This window comes from Callorhinus ursinus, unplaced genomic scaffold (genome assembly GCF_003265705.2).
Source record: "Callorhinus ursinus isolate GAN/ISIS: 27379988/994484 unplaced genomic scaffold, GSC_fseal_2.0 scaffold25, whole genome shotgun sequence".
Lineage (NCBI taxonomy): Eukaryota > Metazoa > Chordata > Mammalia > Carnivora > Otariidae > Callorhinus > Callorhinus ursinus.
The window spans coordinates 14,143,178-14,163,113 of record NW_027397087.1 but is presented as its reverse complement, the minus strand read 5'-3'; the positions used below and the strand labels follow the sequence as shown (position 1 = coordinate 14,163,113).

General features: G+C 43.6%; 2 long non-coding RNA genes across 4 annotated transcripts in view; one reads left to right on the top strand and one right to left on the bottom strand.

The window, feature by feature from the left end:
- Window positions 1–4,283: 4,283 nt before the first annotated feature.
- LOC141370052 (uncharacterized) lies at window positions 4,284–14,987 on the bottom strand. Its single transcript, XR_012373746.1, has 3 exons — window positions 14,871–14,987; window positions 13,715–13,909; window positions 4,284–4,702 (listed from the first exon to the last, which is right to left on the bottom strand). It is a non-coding gene; the product is annotated as an uncharacterized lncRNA (long non-coding RNA).
- The window catches only part of LOC141370051 (uncharacterized), a 56,911-nt gene continuing 51,934 nt past the window's right edge, over window positions 14,960–19,936 (top strand). For all 3 annotated transcript variants that reach the window (XR_012373745.1, XR_012373744.1, XR_012373743.1), the window contains exons 1-3: window positions 14,960–15,082; window positions 18,113–18,279; window positions 19,476–19,555. This is a non-coding gene — a long non-coding RNA (uncharacterized lncRNA). The remainder of the gene's footprint in view (window positions 15,083–18,112; window positions 18,280–19,475; window positions 19,556–19,936) is intronic.

The window sequence follows — 19,936 nt, the reverse complement described above, 5'->3', positions numbered from 1 at the left end:
CCAGAACTGTTTGGTATTTTTTCTCTCTTTTTGCATTTAGAAGTATCCATCCAGATACATTTTATGGAACCCATCCATGTGCAAAAGATATCTACAAGCCCTTCCCTTCAGATATGAATATTTCATACATTGCCAGGCATCCATGATTTAAAAACAATAGTAATAATAATAAAACTACTACAATTTATCGAGTTTTTATTATGTCAAATATCATGCCAAGTACTTTGAATATATTTCCTCCTGACGAGGGCCTCATAACATCTCTATGAGGTAGATATATTACCCTGATTTTCCAGCAAGGAAAACCAGGCTCTGAGAGGTTGAGTAGCAGAATCAGAATTTGACCTTAGGACTATTTGGATTCCTGGAGACTCACTGCTCTTTGAAAAGAAAATAGTGCAAGTTGGACACACTGAGAACAGCAGAACAGGAACTATTGCTTGACTTGAAAGAAGGAGACTTTTATTTGATAAGGCCTGAGTGAAGTCTCACTTTGGTGAACAGAAGTGAAAATCGAGGCGGTTAATTTTCAGCTTACTACAAAGGCCAACCAGTCGTACAAAGACATGTGGAGGAGGAGCCTCCTTGCCCACATTTTATGGGGCCTTCGGCCTGATTTACTGCATTACTATACCAGGAAAAGAAGTTAACAGTGTAACAATACAGAGTGAAAGAAGGCTCAGAGCCAAGCTAAGATTTCCTCTCAGGTAGTTTGTAGTATGTTTCATTAAGAGACAAGACAAAGATTAAAAAAAAAAAATGTGCATAACTTTCCTCGGTAAATACAGATTTACAATGTGTAATAGAAACACGGGAATTGTTACCTTTAGAGATTCAGGGGTTAATGGTTTTTGGAAGTAGGAATCATAAGAAAATGTGAGTTTATAATCATGAAATGTCTCAGAATTGAAGAAAATATAGTTAGTGTTTCTGTCTCTACCTCTCAGGAGATAAAAGTGCTTTCATAGTTATGGCTTCTATTTATTATGATGTTTCAAAGTGTTAATCTGGCAGGAGTATCTTATTTCTTATTTAAAACAAGCTACAGAAAAAAATAAGGAAAAAATGTGGAAGCATAGCAAAAGCAAATTCATTTTCTATATATTCTGTCCACATTTTGTAGCATTGTCCTCCAATGTCATATCTTTTATATTTTTTAATTGCCTGATTAAATAAAAGGTCTGTTTTAGGTATGCAAAATTTTCAAATAATGGCAGAAAAATATTTCTGGCCAAACACCAAAATTTTGCAGCTTGAGCACACTCATGAATATGTCTATGTAATATACACTGTATGTACCCAGTATGCATATATAACAGTGTGATACATACAAATAATTTGTAACAAAATGCTGATTTTGTTCATGTATCCATCCAATGGTAAGAGAGTCTCCCCCACCTAAGTCCCTTGGTGGTCCCATTCCCCTGCCCAAGAGCAGGTGTCATGACTCTATATACAGAGACCAAGGAGAAATGTGTTACTAGGAAAGGTTTCTTAGTTAGACTTGGTTTCTTGATCTGCTGGCTACTCACCTGAAATGTGCCAGTTTTACTGCAAATATGAAAAGAGCCAGCCAAGGACAGGATGACAGGCTGGGAATGGCAGAGAATAGAGAAAGCACCTGAGTCTTTGATGACATCGTTGAATCAAAGAATTTACCAACCCTGGAGCCACCCCATCTCAGGACTTCTTTTTATGTGACTTAATATACATATCCTCATTGCTGAAGCAACTTTGAGTTGGGTTTTCTGCTACTTGTAGCCAAACGCAACACGACTGACACCTATTATGTTCGAAGAACTATTCTGGCCAATTCCCATGCATTATTTCATTGATTTCACATCTCTGAGCTAAGGGATATTTTCTCCACTTCACAGAAAAGGAAACTAAGACTTGGAGAAACTAATCATATACTCACATCCAGTTATCGGATAGGACAGGATTGCAACCTTAGTCTGCTTGACTTTGAAAGTTATCATTTAAAATCTCTGTATGTGGGGCACCTGGGTGGCTCAGGCAGTCAAGGGTCTGCCTCTTGATTTCAGCTCAGATTATGATCTCAGGGTTGTGAGACTGAGCCTGCTTAAGCCTCCCTCCCTTTCTCTTTGCCCTTCCCTCCTCTCTCTTAAAAAAAAAAAAAAAAAGCTCCTAAAATCTCTGTATGCTTTGAGTACAAGTGTGGTGGTAGTGCATTTTTATATATGTCCACACTTATATACCTGTGGTGAAGGTGTTATCTGTGGTAGCCCATCATTTATCACATTTTTCAGTCTTTGAAAAGCTAAAATGTTCAACATAAACATGTTTAACATAATAATGTTAAAAAGACTGAGGCAGACTTGAGGGAATATTCGATGAAATGAAGCAAATGGCAAGGGCTGGGAAAAGTTATCATTACCAGGTTTCCTTTTCCATGGGGATTACTTATTTTCCTTCTCACGGGTCAGATAAGTCCAGCTCTGTTCTTGCGGCTAGCTGAGACATCAACATCATGCCAGATGACATCTGCATTAAATACTTATCAATCTGTATGGATACCATTAATGAGTAGGAAAGTCGTAAGGGAGATGCGTGTCTCTACAGAAAATACCGAATCAAAGATGGCACATTTCCTGGATGGGGGCTACCATGCACCTTCCATTTTCACAGAAGACCTTCCTAATCAATGAAAGCATTTCTTTTTCTCCCTGACCTTGGATATAGACCCACAGATTTCTTCAACACTAGCTGTGGCAGCCACTACCAATCAGTAGAGTGTGGCCCTCTACTTGGAAATTCATTTGCCCTATGTGTCCTACATGTTCCACAGGGGATGGCTCTTCAGGGACATAACTGAAATTACAGGGAAATTGTGCCATGCTAGCTTATCAACCCCTGAGAGCTGAATGAAGCGAAATTACTGCTAACTGAAAATATTATCTATGTATTTCTGAAAATTGAGTCTAAAAACTATATTAGCAGCAATGAAGTTTAAGTGACCCCGAAAGAAAAGGGCAAAGTGTTGTAAAATATAAATGGCAATAATAAATTTGAAAGTTGGACTATTTGTGTGTCTGTCTCTCTTTTACAGATAGCTATATGCACATTCATGAAGTGAATTCATATTTTGAAAAATCACCATTGGATTCAATCCTATCACCTAGCTAATTAAAATATGAAAATAAATACAACATTAAGCAATCCTACTACAAGAAAGAATCTTGGAGATTCTCTAGACTCTCTGCTGCCCATCCCCATCTCACTTTGTTCTAATGAGAAAACTAAGGGCAGCAAGGACAGTGCCTTGTCCACAGATATCCGCTAACTCCGTTAAAACACCTTCCTCATTGTCCTCCAAAATGACCTTCTGGTCCCCCAAACTCTCCTCCTTTATTCAGTCACCCCATGAAAGACAACTGGATTCAGGGATTCTGTGAATGCAGTTAATCAGGTAAATAATATTCATCCTCACAAGAAATAAACGGAAGACTACGAACAGTATCCTGAGTACAAAGTAGGACATGAAGATCAGTATGGTGGATGTTTGTTTTGTTACTACTATAATGATTATTTTTAAAAGCCCCCAATTGATTATTCTAAAAGTAACAGGGCCCTCCTGAGCACTTATGTTCTATGACTTTATTGTTTCTTCCACTGATGGAACCAAGGAGGTTTTTGAGTGAGTGGCTGCGTTGTGGGCTTTGAAGTCAGACAGGCGTAGGCATGAATCCTGACTCTGCCACGGCCTGCTCCTGGTGAGGTACTGAGCTGTGGTAGAGAGTAATGTCCCCACCCCTCCCCAAAGATGTCTGCACCCTAATCCCTGAACCTGTGAAGAGGCTACTTTACCTGGCAAGTGGGACTCTGTATACGTGATTAAGGAAAGGATCTGAAAACAGGGAGATTTTCCTGGATTACCTGGGTGGGCCCAATGTAATCATCAGGGTCCTGAAAAGATGGAAGGGGGAGGCACACAGCTAGGAAAGAGCTGGGACTACAGAAGCAAGTGAAGAAAGGAAGGCAGCCTCCAGAAGCTGGAAAAGATGGTAAAATGGCTTCACCCCTAAGCCCTCCAGAAGAAATACAGCCCTGCGGATACCTTGCCTTTAGCCCAGTGACACCCATTTGGGTCTTCTTCTGTCTAGAACTGCGAGGTCACACAGTCGCGTTGTTTTAAGCCTCGGAAGCTGTGAGAATTTGTTACGACAGCAACGGGAAACTAACTGAGGCTCCTGAGCATGTGTCCTCATCTATAAAATGGGAATAAAAAAGTATGTGCCCCAAAGGACTGATGCGAAGATTTTATTAAGAGAATATAAAGAAAACATATTAGTGCTTGGCAGAGATTAACAACTCAGTGAATGTTCAATGTCATTATACGTGTGATCTCATCACATAGAGTAGGGATTTATAGAGTGCTGATTACAATAAATGGTGATTCCATAAAATGTAATTCATTCTATCATAATAATACCTTACATCTGAGCAGCACTCATCTGGCTTTTATGAAGAACATTTACCTCTGCTGTCTCAGGTGATGCTTATTAGACTTGTGACTCCACAGACGAAGAGACTGAGGGCCCGAGGGGACAGTGCTTTCCTCAGTCACTCAGAGAACACTCTGTTGGCCAAAGTTGGAGTCCAGGTCATCTGATTCCAAATACCGGACACTCCCAGTCTCATCATGTGGCTTACAGAAATATACGGGCATGATATGCAGAATCTTAATATGAAACAAAAATGATAAAGCCAAATGATGATGGGGTTATTCATCGCACACCAGACCATTTCCCATATGATCTCACCCAGCAACGTCTTCTGCCAGGGCCTCCAGCACCCCCCCTCCCCGGCCCGCTCCTCCAAGCGCAGCCTGAGTACTCTCCCTAATGCATCTAGTCAATTGCGTAAAGCACAAGGGAAAAAATTCCATCCTGACCGCAGCAGGCAATCACCTTATGCCCTGAAGCATGAAGTTTGATTACCCTTATCTCAGTTTATCATTAAATCAAAAACTGTTGCTATGAATACTGGCCTAGGACTCCATTTATGAAATGATATAGGCCAGTCAACAGAAATAAGTGAGTGCCCTTTTTCTTTCTTAATTTCTGCTCACTGTGAAGATAAGTTTTTTTTTTTTTTTTTTTGAACGAGGGAAAAAAAAGCCTCTTTAGCTTTGAACAGATTTTATTACTTTCTTCACTCTTTCATGAGCTAGCCAGGATGCCTCTGGCTCATCACCATTCTCCCTGTGCTGTAGGCAAGAGGTTTCAGATACCTGGTGGCCTGCCAATGCTAGCCTTGAAGTCTACACCTTGTTTGGGTAGGGATCTGCACTCTGGCCATACCAGAGCATCCTTTATCAAAGCGTGGTCAAGGGACTGCAGGGTGTGGGTCACTTGAGCTGTTTGCTGAAAATGCAGGCTCTGGACCCAGCAGAACAGAGCTATTAGTGCTGGGGCCCTGGGAATCTACCTTTTAACCCTATGTGATACTGATGAATTTTATCGTTGGAGGACCACTGGTAGAGATCAAAGCTGTGCGTAATGACAGGAATGGTCTGGGAATGTGCCTGGATTTCCCGGGTGCTATTCAGCTTTTCATCAGCCCAGGGGTCAACCGAGCACAGAACATATGCCAATCATTTCTATCGGCCTTCAATACAACCAACAGTAGAAACCAGATTTCTGCGCTCATGAATCCAAAATGGCTGACATCAGGGTCAGGGTTATGCAACTGGGCATCAGGGTCAGGGGTCAATCTCCAGGCCACTGGACCTCTCCTGCCAAACTCCCCTTTCTAGTCTGGCTGAATGTGGAGCAAGTGTCGTGCACGAGGGTAGAGGGTGGCTGGGGGGAAAGTGACTTCAAGGGCTACAGATCAGTTAAAGAGACATGATAAAAGCCCATGGGAAGAGACAGCACAGTATGCGGGCTAAAAGCACGGGCTCTGGAGCCAGACTGCATTTACTTTTTTTTAATAGACACCGAGGCATAGATAGCACTCACCACCTGCCAAGCACTATTCTAAGTGCTGTTCAAATATTAATTCGTTTATGTCTCACTACGACCCTCTAGGTGGGTACTACCGTCATGGTCCATGTTTTCTGTGGTGAAACTGAGCCTCAGAGAGGTGAAGTAATGTGCTCAAGATCACAGCTTATAATTATGTCACACAGCCCGGACTCACGCCCCAACGGGCCGGCTCCAGAGTTCACGCTGTTCGATACCCTTGCCACGCTATTTCTCATGGATCCAACTCCGCTGGTTGACCCTTGGAAAACTGCATCAGCCCCCATCCCTCAGTGTCCCCCTGCATAAAATGAGGACATTATTAATAATAGAATCTACCTCCAAGAATGCTAATCAAATCATTTAATAGCTGCACTGAAAAGAGTATCAGGCTCACAGTAAGCACTCAGTAAATGCTAGCTCTTAGTTACCAGTCAGTCCTACACTCTCAGGGGCAGCCTGAGGATTAAATTAGATAACATATTCAAAGTGTTAGGCACAGTGCCATGGCACACAGAAAGTGCTAGCTGTTATTATTAGCTGAGTTGAGCCAGGCCAGTTTATTTTAGGTCCTGTCTGGAAGGCAACTGTGCTTTATGCAGGAGGAGGCAGCCAGTCCTTCAAAAAAAAATAACTGGGTGGGAGCCAGACTAATTATTAGACTGAACAGGTTCTCTGCTTTATGTCACTGGAATATTCCTGAAAAGTTCCTGATAGTGAATTTGTATATGCTTAATCCTTTTTCCCCACTGACCTATTTTATAATTTCTGATTGATCTTTCATTGGCGGTGATTCTTCAGACTTAAGTCTTCTCTCAGACTGTCATGTAACTATTAACTTGTAAAAGACTTAAATATACCAAGGAAAATTGAACCACTGGAGCAACTCTTGCCAAAGTAATTGGCTTAATCATTCCCTAATGTAATTGTTTTCATTTTATTTTTCCTGTATTATGTGTTCTAATAAGCACGCTTCTACTACACTGAACATCCCGTCTTTCCTTCCATGAAGATTATCACCTCCACTAGTAAACGTAACCGTAACCGTAGTTAAGTGGTTTGATTACAATTTGTGTTAACTCAAGGGGTGAATGAAGGCTTGGCAACCCTCATACCCAACAGCCTAGCTTGGAGTAGGGCTGGGCACCGGAGGGAGGAGGGAGGTGGGGAGGGAGTTGAGAAAGTGGGCTTGTGGGTTGCCACTGCTGGGAGGTGAGTTTATCCTGAAAGCTCAGACCCGGAAAGTGCAGCTGAATCCCTAGGGTCTCTCCAGGATGGGATTTTTCCAAAAGGAAGCATTAGGAACTTTCCAGGTTGTTTACTGCTACTTTTTCACTTTATCAGGAAAAAAGCTGTCAGCTCCAACCCCATTTTTTGCAGAGTTTACCAGGCATGATAGGCACTATCTGCAATGTAATAAAATGTTAAACTCAACTGACACGTTTACTAAGATGTTTGCGGCGCGTCACTCTGCTACCTTTCAGAGATGAATAGGCAATCCAGCCTCACTGGCCCTGCAGTGTGGTCTGAGCACCTAGAGTCCAGCTCTTATCATTCTCACAGTTTTGACAAGTTTCTACTCTCTTCTGCTTCCTCTCCCCACATCCCCTTTTCCCCTCTCCAAAACCCCCCATATATGTATGCAATTTATTCCTTACCATAGAGTCTATGTCTAACAGAGTTTTTTCCCAAGTTTAAAAAAGTTGAAACCAGTGAAGCAAGACCCTTCTAATTTGGTTTTGCTAAACATCCCCGTGGGGGGAACCGTCTCGCTGGGTAATTTGAGGCAAATCATGTTATCCCTTGCAATGTTCCTGTGCAACACTGAACCAGTCGGCAGTTGATACAAGGTTTTTAGCTCTGATCACGGAGCAATCTACTGAATCGCCGCAAAATTGATCCCATTCATTCTGATGGCTTAAGCCACGGGGCCATCTGCTGAATGGCTAAGTAGAGAGAGTAGACCAGAGATACTCAATAAATATTTGTGGATGGCATGGCAAACTGCCTCTTCACACCTGAAATGCAAGTCTGTCCTAGGCTAGGACTCAAATGTGGACAACTGATCGAGACCCCACCCCCACCCCCACCCCAGGGCCTTTGCCTAAGCTGTTCTCTATGCTTGGAATGCCCTCCCTCTCACCACCTCCCCCACTGCCCCTCACAGTCCACCTGTCCAAATACTACCTAGTTCAAGGACCAGCTCAAATATCAGCGGCTCCACAAAGCCTTCCCTGACTACTCTAGCCAGAAATAACTTCTCACTCCTCTCAATTTCCATAGGTCTGTGTGTTTGTTTTCGGGCCCTTAAAACGCTCGCCATTTTATTTTGGCTATGTGTTTACCTGGTCTTTTCTATACCACTCAGCAAGACCCTTGAGCTCTGGAACTATGTGTCAGGTCCTCTTTGAACCATCTCCCCACTCTGGCACCTACTTGTGCAGCGTAGACATTTGGTAAAAGTTGGCTGAATGAACAAATGGTTACCCCAGCAATGACAAAAACAGAAACAAATGCAACATTCTTTATTCCTTCTTCTTCCTCTCCTCCTCCTCCTTCTTCTGTAGCTTTTCAAAAAATATGTTTACTTGATCCACCAATTACCCAGGGGAGGAGGTTCAGGGACTTACTGATAGATGTAGACAACTCTGCAGACCACAAAAGCTTCCAGAGACCCCTATATTGACAAGTGATGCCTAGGCCAACGTAGACGCTGGGGGAGTCTGAGTCTCTGGTCTGCTGACAGCCGGCTCCTGGGAATGGAAGTGTTATTTTCCCAAAGAGCTTCATCTGCTCTGGTTCATATGTGCCAGTTCCTCGTCTGACTAGAAACTCCTGACTTTATTTTTAAATACAGACTCCAGTAATAGGCTAAGTAATCGCAGATCTTCCTGAGACCTTATTTTACATGTCCCAACATACTGACCTTCTTCGAACCCATATTTTTTTCCCGTAAATATATGTTGAACACCTTAAATTTCAGCATTCTATGTAGTGGTAGTGTTTATTTGTTTTTTTTTTTTTTTTCCCTCCCATAGGAATCCTGAACAAAAAAAGGACAACGAAAGAAATGCTGATGCACAATGACAATTTCTCAACAATGGGCGTCTGATTACTCGTCTAGGTAAAAGGATTCTTCTGCAACCATAGGTAAGAAAAATGCGTATTACAATGTAATACATAGTCAAACATCAATAATACAATTTCCATCCTGGTGCCACTAAAGCTTGAACAGCTGCAGCTCTCACTGTCTTTGCTGATGCGGCCCATAAATACTCCTGGGAAATGGGACAAGGATACATTAATGGATCTTCACCTGCCAAGATCAGGGAAATGAATGTCAATCGCACCCTGATGCAGACGCACTTCTTGGTGGAGAGTGATGAATATTGCCATTTGTCCTATGCCACTGTAATCTTGGACAGCAAAGCCTACCATGGAGAAAAATGGTGGGAGAAGCAGCTGTTCTAGGACACTTGAAAAGAAGAGTGTGTCATAATTATTTGGCCACCAGAAATAAAGTGAAAGAAGTGTTTAACAATATGATTTAGTTTAGAGAAAGGTCAAAATTTAAGAGGATCTCCACATGGTACATATCCTTTCATTTGGTATAAAATTTTCCCTCAAAACAGGACTCTTTTACTGAAGACCAAATGGGAGAACTATCAGAGAGGCACAAAATTTTCGGGTTGTTCATGTTCCCAGAAACAATTCAGTGTAATGATAAAGGGTGTGGGTTGACAAGTTAGGCAGACGTGAGTTCGAATCCTGACTCTACCACGCCCCTGCTGGTATGACCTCAGGAAATGACCTGACTCCTCAGGTCCCTGAGTTTTCTTTTTAGATAGAGCAGTGATAATAACAGAGCCCACCCTGTGCAGTTGATTGAAGGTTACATGATATAATTATGATGGAGACTAACAGTAAGTGGTAGGTATTGTGTAGTGGCTGTTGTTTCCCCCTCTTCCTCTTTCTCCATCACCGTCATCTTCGTCCTCTCGTCCCAGCTGGTACGAGGCAGTCTCCCCCGCCCACATCAAACTCCAAAAGCAGTACTTCTAATCACAAAAGTTTTCTTTTTAAAGCTTCGCAACATAACTTAACAAATGTATCCACCTAACTCATGTCATTCTTGTTTTATCAAGCAATGACTATTGTAACACATACCTTCTTAGTAAAAAGAAGACCCCCCCCCAAAAAAAAAACTGATAGAAAGCATTGGGTACGATCAGACACGAGGCCCAGATTTAGGGACATCACATGTTCTTTGTGAAAAGGGAGGAAGCAATGACATGCCCAGTTCTCTGAGGAACTTAGACAAGGTCTTTTTCTGTTTTCAGTCATTTGGAATCACAGGCTAAAGGCTACTTCATTCTTTTCTTTCCCCAGAAGGCAAAAGACTGCCTTCTGAAGGTCTAGGATGAGTGGTGTCTGAGTGGCTTCTTCTAATTCTGTAATTCTGGTGGTTTAATTGTATCAAGCCCACAGAGGCTTTCCCGCGGGTTGTCTAAGGCTGTGTGCAAGTCCTCTCACAAGTGGAGCTCGCCACTACGAGTCGGCAGGGCCTTTCTGCAGGTGTGCCCCAGAACTGGATGAGGGGCCCAGCCCAGGTCGCCAAACAATGGAAACTTCCCGTTCTGGGTGTTAACTTTAGTTACCACAGCCAGACAATGCTGCCAGTGGTGTGGAAGAAAAAATTGCTGTAGCCAGCTGTGCTGTTCACAGTCGGATGGATTCTGTGTAGCTCCAAATGGTGATGGAGCCAGCAGCCTGTTGTAGCCAAGGACAGGATGATGGATGATCTACATACTGTGTCCAAGTAGAGAGAATGGCAGAAGTTCACTTCAGGGTTGTTAAAATGCTAATCTGGGGGAGTTAACAAAGGCTTAATAGAAACGAAAAGTTTGAGAAATAAGTACACCTCATGTGGTATCTATGTGGACCACTGATTTGATCGCCCTTGGTTACATAAATGGTGGCTTTTCACAGTAAAAATCCTTCCTAGTTTTCCTGTTGGATGAATGGAAGCGGCTCCAAAGTATTTAGCCGTACTGCCACTGTTGTCATGGTCCGAGTAGAAAAGTCAGCCCAACAATAGCCACCTCAACTGAAGAAGGTTATGATATGCTTAATATAGTTATATGAATTTTATTCTCTCTCTGTGTCCTGGGAATAAATCAAAACACACTTTTTATTCCCCCCAACTACAAGTTGGCCGCTGTTCATGAAATAAGCAGCAACCTAAGACATGGGCTTTGGCGGATTTCAAAGTGAAGTCTCCATTTGCATGAGTTCCCCTGTTCTAATGACAGTTTCAATTCGTGAATTACACTAATAGTATATTGAATGATTAGTGTTCACAATTTAGGATTCAACGGCATGCTTCAAAAAAAGGGGCATATTTACATTTCTTGCCAAGTGATCCATTTTGCCACGCTCTAGTTCTTTGCATTCTTACTTAAGTTGAGCATACAGAAACAAGTCTGCCTCACCTGGCGTTGGAACACTGGCTAGCATAGCTTCTTGCAAACGACAGGTACTCAATAAATATGGACTGGTTGGCATACCCCAAGGGCCTCTTGCTTCCTCTAGAAATGAATCCAGAATGTGCAGGCTTAAAGTCTATTAATTGAAATAAAAGGTAATATTTTATCCTGCGATGTGTGAGGGAAGGAGTTCACCTCCTATGGTTACACCAATAATGGTTAGGCATTCAGCCAGGCTCTTAACTCTGCATAAAATGCATCAGAAGGGTGAAAAATGACCCCATTTCAGATGCATTTTTCACTCTTTGTATCTTAGTGAAACTCACATGCAAGAACAATGACTAAGCTAATTACCAGCGTTTATTATGATGGAGCAGCAAGAAATGAAGAACTTCTCCAGTTTCAGTTAAGTCCTTAACAATTATGGGTATCTTTGTGAATCAAAGCTGAGATTCCTGCTTACTTGCCTGTGTGCCTTTCAAGCAAGAGAAACCACCACAGGAGGCTGCAGGGGCCCACTTAACTGAGAGCACAGTTACTGGACAGATCCTTCCTGTGCAGCAAGCAGCCAGTGAACTGAAATCCACTGGATTTCTAAGTTGCCCTCACTCTAAGGGCTAACAGGTTTACGTCAGAGCCATCTTTCAAATCCATCAAATCAGGGGAGACATGACCAGATGGTGCTATTAGTGGGCACCAAAAAAATGAAAGAGAGAGAGAAGAAAGGAAAGAAAGAAAAGAAAGAAAGAAAGAAAGAAAGAAAGAAAGAAAGAAAGAGAAACAAACGAACGAACATGGGCAGAATGCCCACAAATCTAAATCAAACTCGAGTTAATCAGCTGTTTGGTGATGGAGAAGTCACAGTATTCTTGGCACACTGTCCTGCATTACAGAAATGTTCCTCAAAAAAGGTCATCTATGTAGCATCTCTAGTAGAAGTGAAGATAGGTAGCAACATTCTGTAGGATCCAATAAGACACAGTAACTGTTTATCTAACTAAATGTGCCAGTAGAAGAAAATGTTTTGCTAAACAACACATCTTGTAAATCTTAGGGTTATTTATTTAACTATCTTTCTGAGAGCACATTCTGGGGACCTAAATCAGAGCATAGATAGTAATTATAAAAAACACAACCCAGCTACGGCTGGGCTATAGTTTATTTACCTTAAGATGTTTTAAGTTCACGATAATATAGGCCCAAAGCTCAGGGCTTACTTGACAATTTCTATTTATCTAAGCCGGGTAATGTTTGTGTAATATTTGCCAGCCTGACAGAATATGCCCGTCACCCACTACATTAAATAGGACTACACACAACTTAATCTCCTGAGTTAGATAGCTAAGAGAGCACTAGGATTTTTTTTAACAACTTGAATAAACCAGCATCAGAACCTATTGCTTATTAAACCAAAAGGATAGTAAAATCCTCATCTTGAGCTGTCGGAGATTTTTCTCAATTCTACAAGGACGAAACCTGGAAAAATTTCTCCAAACAAGAATTCTTTCTATGCTGAGGGACAGAGACCAAACTAGTTTAGAAAAATGTTAAACCTTTCCCTAGGACTTTAGCCTTGAAATAAACAAAATAATCCACTTTATTGCTCCAAACACCAAGCAGAGGGAAGGACAATCCTGAAAAAGCAACTAGACTTTTTACTGCAGACTTAAAATTCTCAGTAGCCAGAAGTTCTTGGGAAAACGACCCCAGACATTTCTTTTCCCAAGTCACTGGAAACACTACCGTTATTTTTGAGAGAAAGCAGCCTCGCACAGTGGTGGACACAAGGTTCGATGACTGTTTACAAATATAATAACGATCTACTGTCCCCTCTGCGTGAAAGTCACCCAGCTGAGACTGGCGAGGGATTGGGCTGCTGGAACGTGGGTTGCTGACTGGTCACCTCAGAACACGGAGTACTACCCTGAGTTCTTCTAATGCTGTAATTAATACTGCTACTTCATTCCCCTCCAGCTTCCACGACATTTAGCTCTTTACAAGTTCAGGATTTAAACACTCTCCCGACAGCGGTGGTCCCGAGAGTCGATTTAGCAGAAATTTTTAAAACCCAGTTCTCATCCACACCAAGTCTTTTATGACCTTTTATTTCAATCCAAGACTTATGCATGATAGAGGAAGCTTTACGCCCTTCCAAGTTACCCAAGGCGGCTGCTCTATCAGTTTCTGCAGACCAGGAACAAACATCATCGCTGTCAAGACGGGAAATAAAAGTTTCCCTACCTTCCTCCTCACCATCCCCCAGCCAGCGGCTGCCGACGCGAGCGGCGGCTCCCTCCCGGCTGCAGGACGCCTCTCGCCGCAGGAGAAGGGGCTCATGCAAAATTGACTCTTCCTTATTTGTTTCCATCCATAATTGATGGGTAGATGAGAACGTAACACATCTCAGCGCTGGGCTCTTGCCGCCTGGCGGAGACCCTGTCCAAAACGCTTCCGTAAATCATTTCCAGTCGTAGAACAAAGCACGGAAAGTTGCGGGGGAGAGTGGCCAGCGGGAGAAACCCGGGCGCAGGGTGGGCGCAGGGTGGGCGGTGGGGGGTGGGCGGTGGGCAGCTCCCGGCCCCAGAGCCCGCCCGCGGCGCGCTTGGCCAGCAGGGGGAGAGGGAGGGTGGGAAGCGGCTGCCCTCCGGGCTGGAGCCGGGGCGGGAGGTGGAGGTGGCCGAGTACCCCGAGCCCCCGCCCCCGCCCCCAGGCGCTGCCGGGGGCTGTCCGAGCCAGGGGCGCACTGACAGGTAGCGGGCGTCCGCGGTGAGCACTGGGGTCTCGGCGGCGGCTCTGCGCCCCTTCTTCGAGCTCGGGCGAATGCCCGCGGGTCCGATCCTCGCCTTGCCGGCGCCGCGCGACCCCGACGGTCCCAGCGTCGGCTTCGGGGCGGGCGTGCGGAAGGGGGCGGCCGAGCCTGCGGCCGGTTCTTTCGGCCTTGGCTCGGCTTTCGCGCTGGCTGGAGACGCCGTGCCCGAGCAGTCAGGCAGCCCGGGTTCCCACTGAGAATGTGCGGGGAGAGCGCGGAGCCGGCTCTGCCTGGCAAGAAACTTTTACCTGCCCCCTCCTTTCGCTTTTTTTCGGGGGGGGTGTGCACAGTCGAGGGGGCCTCCAAGTCCTCGTGCCCCTCCCCCTAAGCCTCCAACAATGCCAGTTTGGACCGGTCCGCCAAACCTCTCCGGCCCGCTGCGCGTCCCTTGCACCGCAGCCGGACGGGGCTGCTTGGAAGAGAAATCAACTCTCCAATGACAACACACACGCACGCACATACACACACACACACACACACACATGCACACAGGCACACGCACATACACGGGCTGCGATTCAGGCTCTGGAGAGGGGTCCGATCCCCACCAGGCGCCCAGAGCATTAGCAGATTATAAGACAGTCTTACCTCATGGGGCGGGGGTGGGAGGGGGGTCGGCTGGTAAAAAAGAAAAAGAAAAGCAGCTCGTCACGCGCAGGGAAAAAAAGAAAATAAAGAAAAAATCCGTCTTTCTCTTTAGGTCTTGGCTTCCTCGATATAATCCTGAAACTCGCCACCACCAGTCCTTGCAGCAGGGACGGCAGCAGCAGCGGGACGGAGCGGGAGCAAAACAAATCGAGGCAAGGCAAATGGTGTAATTCGATCCATCTCCAAGTCAATCCATCAGGCGAGCCGGAGCTGGTTCCCTCCCCGCACCAGGCAGCTCGCGACGCGGGGCCCACCCCCGGGCGCGGACGGCAGGAGGCGCGGGCGGCCCGGCGCGCTCACCCTCGGCCGAGCGCCGCCTGGAGGCCCCCAGCCCGGCGCCGCGGCCCCGCTGACCCCTTGGTGGCCCCCGCGTCCCTCCTCCCCGGCGCACCCTCCCTCTCCCACCTCTGAAGGGCTGCTCCTTCCAGCAACTCCCAGAGCCTCAGTCATCCAGCTCGTGGTGGCCGCTGCAGCCTGCGAAGCAGCCTTTTCGCTTTCCTCCCTCTTTCCCTCTTTTTCTCCTTCCCTCACTTTTTTTTTCACAGCTTTCCTCCAGGCATCCAGAGGACAAACCATTGCAGCCCAGAGGAGCTGCAGACGCAGTTGCTCTGTAAAGTTCGGCCTTGGTTTCCTAATCTAAGATTTATTTTTTAAGCACATCCTTACAAAACCGCCCCCATATTACCTTTCTCGTCCCCCAACCCCCTCCAATTTCTCTTTATAACCACTAAGCAAAACAGCTGGGAAGAAGCAATCAAACATTGCTTTATCTTTATAAAATACAGAAATTGCCTACTAAAAATCCCATTTCTACTTTGAATGAAAGCCATTCAGTACAGTATAATTTTGCAGGCTAATGAGCCGGTTTTACAGGCAAGTGTTTCGTGTAATATGTTGTGGGAGAAATGAAAATGTCCTTGAAGTGACATCATTTAAAACTGACTGTCACAAATGAAAGGGAAAAAAAGGCCATATATTCCAAAACAAGAGGATTTTAATCCAAACTTCATTTCCAAGAACGGGGGCTGTGTTTTATTAATTTCCAGTTGAATTATGAATCACGGAGGGCTCTAAATGGCTGGAATGAACCATGGTATCCCTATTTAAAAAAAAAAAGAGAGAAGAGAGGTTTTTCGATAAACTTTTAATTTTCATTTGAGTATGGTTAATTACCGGGCAAGAGAGAAGAAGGGAGCAGAGAAAGGATTTTCCTTTCCTCAATGGTCCCTGCTTTCTCCCCTGCACAAAGTTACATGTTTACATTTAGGAAAAATACCCTGTTCTGAGTTGTTTCTGAAACTTCCACTGACAGCCTTGAAAAGGAACTCAAAAAAGACAACGCAAGGAACTGCATCGGGACTCATCCAGAGAACTGTTTCCTCACTAGTTAACACTTTGTTACCAAAGGGAAGAAGGAGGGAGGAGGAGGGAGAGTCTTTTAAAATATAAACTCTCTTCCTGCTGTTCTTCCTATTCGAAGAAAGGGGTAGGGGGCGGAAAGAACAGCTTTGGCAAGGCTGCTCTGTGATTTTTCTGTTGTTGTGAAGGCTTTTGTTGGCTGGCTGGCTGGTGTTTTCTGGTTGTGCTGGGCTCTGACATCATTGCAAGTTACTTGGCAGTCTGAGCCCTTCCCCAGCCAACTTCTGACCCAGAAAGCTCTGCCTATTTTACTGGCATCCAGTCATCCCTCCCGCATTTTCTCCATCAAGGGAGCAGGCCCCGCTTGCAGGCAGAGGGCTCTGTGCACTGAATGAAGATGCAAGGGGATGACCAGTGGCTCCATGAGAGTCAAATTGCCACCCAATTGGAGGCATAAAGCTTAGGAGTTGTTCTATGTCTGCAGTAGCAGCAAAGGGGGAAAAAAAAAGTTCAATTCTTTAGATTCCTGAATTCTTTGCTGAAATTCCACAATGGCCAACTTTACAGAGCACCACCCCTGGGAGTGCAGTTTATCGTGGACTGAGTTCTTAAATCCAGGAATAAAAAAAACTCTGAGGCTGCAGGAAGGATGTGCTAATAGGTCATTTCGAGCCAAGGGTTAGACATTTTTTCAGTCTAAATATCAGTCTAGACCTCTGAGCCAATCTCGATGTTTGGTTCACTGGGGCAGGGAAGTAGGGAAGTAGACAATCCACTGACATGGAAAGAAAGACACCCTATATCTTTTGGTCGAGATCAAGACATACTCTTAAGGATTCATCATCTCCTTGGTTCCCAGAATCTTGATATTTAGGAAAATGACATTCTTTTCATTTGGACTTTAGTGGGAAGAAGTGTAAGGGAAGTGCTCACTCTATGCAGTTTGTTAGCATTTGTCCTTTCAGTTGATTTTATACACTTTTAACCTTTCAGCCCTGTTTACTTCTCTAGTGCGACCCTCCGTCTCATGTCCTACTTTACATCCGTGTTAGGCTCTAGCATCGCATGGCCACTGGTAGATCCCCACCGTGTCACACTGCTTCATGTCGCCTGTCTTCACTTGTGTTGTCTCTGCTTTTAGGGCTGCTCTTTCCCCATAATTTCAGGTACTTTAATTTCTGCTTTTCTTCACTTTTACCAAAAATTTTGTCTGGGTGTCAGAATTTCCCTTGGGATGGGTTTAAGCACCTCTTTTCTATGCTCTCCCAGTAAGTTCATCTGTGTAATTTACCACATTGATGGGAAAATCCCTGTTTAGGATGTCTTCCCTACTGGGTGCTTCTTGCCTTTTGATCTGGATAGCCCCCGTGCCTAGCACAGTGCCTGGCATTTACTGGGTGCTCAATAAAGACTTCTGAAACAGGTCAGGTAAGGGAGCCTACAACTTGCTCATATTCTTTTATGTGCTAAACCAGAGAGTATAGTCATCTCTAGATTGTGTGCTCCTCCAGAGTAGGGATTTATTCACCTGTATCCCCTGAGCAAGCAGAGTACCCTTGTAAGGATATTGGTTGAGTGAGTGAGCAATGAAGGAAGAAAGAAAGAAGAAAGGAAGGAAGATACCTGGCTCTTTCCACACTCAGAAAGAATACTTAAAGGACTCACTGCTGTAAATGGTTAGTGATGATGCTTTAGTGTTATCTGCATACATCTCCCATTAGCGCTAAGTAGTAACTTAATTCACAATCCTTTGTATGTTTGTTTCCTTTAGGAGTAAAATTCATAATTTAATTTCTGTGTTTCATTCCGAATCTTGTTTTCAGAAAAAAAGCTATCTGAAAATTATAGAGAATCTGCATGTCAATGAGAGTATATCAATCATCAAAGAGTACAACTCATTAACTACTACAGCACAAAGCATTAGTGCTTAGTATGTGCCAAACTCTGTTCCTAGCATTTTACAAATGTTAACTCACAACAATTCTATGAGGTAAGTACTATTATTATCTTCATTTTATAGAAGAGGAAACGAAGCTTACAGAGTTCCAGTGACTTGCCTAAGGCCACACAGGCAGTAACTAAGTAGGACCTGAACCCTACCTCTTGCTTAGTTGTAACAGTGTTTAATAGCGAGGTCACAGTTAATAGTAGTAGCTAATAGTGAAGGCTTTAAAACATTAGACAGCCTGGATTCAAGTCCATACTCCTCCTCTCTTGAGATAATTTATTTGACTACACTGTGCTTTAGTCTTCTCATCTGTGAAACAGGGGTGATAACAATATTTCAAATGGGACTTATGAAGACTGAATGTGATAATGAATGTAAAGTGCTTAGCATCTTACCTGGAACACAGCAAGCACTGAATAAATATTAGCTAATGTTATTATACATGCCCTGAAGGCAGTGCATGTATCTTGGAAGCCTGCAGAATTGAAAGGGAAACTTAATCCAACCTCATATTAAATGTGAGCCTTAGCACAAAAGCACATGGTATACAATAGGTTTGCAATACCTTTTTGTTCCATTCCCTCATCTATGTCTATATATCTGTTAATTCAGATACACACACTACTCACTACCCAGTGGATATGAAATACCATTTTTGCATGAATTTTAATGAATAATACAGTTTAGGATCTAGAATTTCATGTTCCAGAATAAAAAGAGAGGTATTGAAATTTCAAAGGTAGCTACAGCGCCTGTGATTACTGTAATTTGGAATGCACATATAGTATTCCTTGCATTCGCACATTATAGAAAGTGCTTTTGTGGCAAGGGATTGCTTTCAAAACTAATCTAAGCTCTCCATGACATGATAAATCATTAATAATATCGACCCAAATCTCAGCATCTGCATGGGCACAGCTGGCCTCCTTGTGTCACAGTCTGCATATGAAAGTGACTCTGCCAAGATATTTCACTTTAATGAAAAATATTTATCATGCTAAATCTTAAACCTCAAGATTTTACTGACATAATTCATTTCTATTATTATGTACTATGATAAGATACCGCCACAGCTATGCTTATGTTTTGAAGGATAAAAATGTGCCTTTTTAATCACTTTGATTACTATTCCTTAGCATGAACAATTTTTGCTGTACACTCTAAGTAAAGGGAATGCACCATGCATTTATGGAAATAATAAGTCAGTTACTTACCTAATTTTGCTAATGACCCCACAGGTGCCACTGTGTGGAAGGACGATGAGTGCTCAAGCCAAATAAAATCAGACTTTTTTTTTGTACCATCAGAAAGATGAATGGTAAGCAGCCCTTAATAATACTAGCTCTTTTGAAAACAGACAAGAGATCAGAAATGCTATCATCATTTTATCAAAGATCTTTTGAAACAGCAGAAGCAAAATAAACTTTTTAGAGGGAGGGTCAAACAAAAAGATGATAACTTAGTCCGAGTTGCTTACTTGTACTTATATGTACTTTGGGAAGGAGTGCTTAGGGCACGGGCATGCTAACTTATATCCCCGCAGGTACAGGGAAGCTGAGACTCTGTAAATTCCTCAGAGCCTTCTCTCCACAAATTTACAGTAACCAACCCCCTGACCTTGAGGAATTGGCACTGAATAATATCTATTAAATGTTAGAATCTCTTCACAAAAATGAAAGATAATACAAATAATCAAAAG